Source organism: Schistocerca piceifrons, chromosome 8, assembly GCF_021461385.2.
Source record: "Schistocerca piceifrons isolate TAMUIC-IGC-003096 chromosome 8, iqSchPice1.1, whole genome shotgun sequence".
Lineage (NCBI taxonomy): Eukaryota > Metazoa > Arthropoda > Insecta > Orthoptera > Acrididae > Schistocerca > Schistocerca piceifrons.
Window position 1 is genome coordinate 2,379,549 of NC_060145.1, and position 2,658 is coordinate 2,382,206.

The following is a 2,658-nucleotide window of genomic DNA, read 5'->3' on the forward strand; positions in this document are numbered from 1 at the left end:
ATCCCGAGGACTCGCTGCTCCAATGAAAGGGTTACTAGACATCATTATATCATTCCGGCACAAAACTGGCGCGATGCCTCAGCAGAGACCCTGCCAGGTCGTCCCACAACCTTTGTTTTAGTCCGTAATAGCACATCTTCACTACTGAAGGTCCGATTTATCGTCTTGTAGACAATATCGAAACATCGGAACATAATTTCCTTGCAGAAGAAACACAAAATCGTCCTGATATTCACCTAAAATCATTAGGGACACCAGCGACATTCTAAACCAGGGTGGTGGTCGCACATACGATCCCGCGCTTAAGTATATTGTTCTACCACCTAGTTCTGAAACGCCATTGAGTTAAAAAGAAACAAATATGTTTAATTGTTGAGAAACAGTAAAAGGAAACCTAGTGTTTTCTATATAGGCGGAGACTGGGATTAATCACGCAAAGAGCAGAATGAAATTCCTCCACATTTTTCACTCTCCCAACTGTACATCTTAATTTTTAAAAAACTTTTCATTCTCCACAGATAGTTGTTACAGATCCGGCCCATTATAGGGCTGGTTTACTTTCAACGAAATTCCAGGCGAACTGGTTGTAGATCAGAGGTGTTCCCAAATGGCAATGTATCAGAAGCTATATCCCTTATAACCAAGAGAAACTGTAGAGATTAAAGCTAATTTTATTTATGTCTGTGAACAATATGTGCCAGACCAAAATAGGAATGCCTAGAGAGTGTTTGAGCATCTGTAAGATCGTATTGTTATAGAGTGCAAGAGATAAAAGTTGATGAACTGCGCATCAGATGCAATAGTGTACGCCTGCCTGGAACCATTTTAAAGTTCTTCGTGATACAAATCCACGCGCTCTGTAAAATTGTAATTTTGTAACTGTTATGCCGTCTTAAGAAAAAGCAATTGATTAAATGTGGACTGGGGTATACGTAGTTCCGTTCGTTATGCGTTAGAAAAAACCAGCGGCAAGGACACTTAGACTCTCTCCTATACACATATCTTCCCTGCTTCTTTATTGAGAATAATGAGAAGCCGCCGACAATCCATGATTGCAAACGTCTTGCCGTTCCGCCCCGCAACGTATACGCGAAAATAATCCGATTGGACCGAAATGCCCGGGATTTTCGAAGTCTGTCCGGGGCCGGCAACTTATTTAATAGTAGGCTTACCTCCGACGTGCTGAGCTTCTAAACCAACATCAAAGTCCATTACGGATGGAAGGACGCTATGCAAAGTGGAACGAATGGTTACAGTTTTCTCATTAATTGCTAAAATCAAGCAATGATTTCAAAAATGAAAGACGTTCTGTAATGCATAATTACCTAAATAACACTGCAATTAACGTAACTTCTGTGACATTCTCGATATTCATGTGATAGCTTTGCTTTCGATAATCAGCCAAGTGAAAGTGTAACAAACAAAGTTTTAAACATTCTGTTTACAGTTCTTTCCCTATATTTTTGAATTATTTATTTTTTTATATGATTTCCCCTGTTTTGCTACACTGCATCATTTGATTTACTATTCATGCAAGACTAAAAACAACGTATCAGTTTGGTAGGGAACATTTCGTTTTCAGAAGATTCCTCAAAAATACATCTAAAATAAATTTTATTCAGTTATAAGAAATAGCATACACTTTTATTCATAATGTTATGTTTTCACAGGAAATAGGCGTTGACATTTGATGGCTGTTACTGAAACAATGATAATGTACGAAGGAGACTATCCCGAGAAACATCATCAAGAAAGCTGTTGCAGAGAGTGAGATATTCTGCCACTATAAATTTCTTAACCATTCGTGACTATTACTGCTCTGATAATAACTGCGTGTATTCAACAACGCTGTTCTGTGACATTCTCGATATTCATGTGATAGCTTTGCTTTCGATAATCAGTCAAGTGAAAGTGTAACAAACAAAGTTTTAAACATTCTGTTTACAGTTCTTTCCCTATATTTTTGAATTATTTATTTTTTATATGATTTCCCCTGTTTTGCTACACTGCATCATTTGATTTACTATTCATGCAAGACTAAAAACAACGTATCAGTTTGGTAGGGAACATTTCGTTTTCAGAAGATTCCTCAAAAATACATCTAAAATAGTTTTTATTCAGTTATAAGAAATAGCATACACTTTTATTCATAATGTTATGTTTTCACAGGAAATAGGCGTTGACATTTGATGGCTGTTACTGAAACAATGATAATGTACGAAGGAGACTATCCCGAGAAACATCATCAAGAAAGCTGTTGCAGGGAGTGAGATATTCTGCCACTATAAATTTCTTAACCATTCGTGACCATTACTGCTCTGATAATAACTGCGTGTATTCAACAACGCTGGTCATGATGCTTCTCATGGATTGTTGTGCGTATTAAACCAAACGTTAGCTAAACATAGTTTCAGTTGGAATGAACATGTATCTTAATTAAATGCTATCTGAACTTGTACATAACAACTTTTTACAGTCGTGTCAATAAATGTGCTTCTTACCTGTATATTATATTTTACTGTCCGACAAAGATGAAATGTGCCACCTATGTCTTTAAAATTGTGGCTCTCTCTTCGTTTTCGAATTCTGCCTCGGGCATGGATCTGTGTGACGTCCTTAGGTTAATTAGGTTTAAGTAGTTCTAAGTCTGGGGGGCTG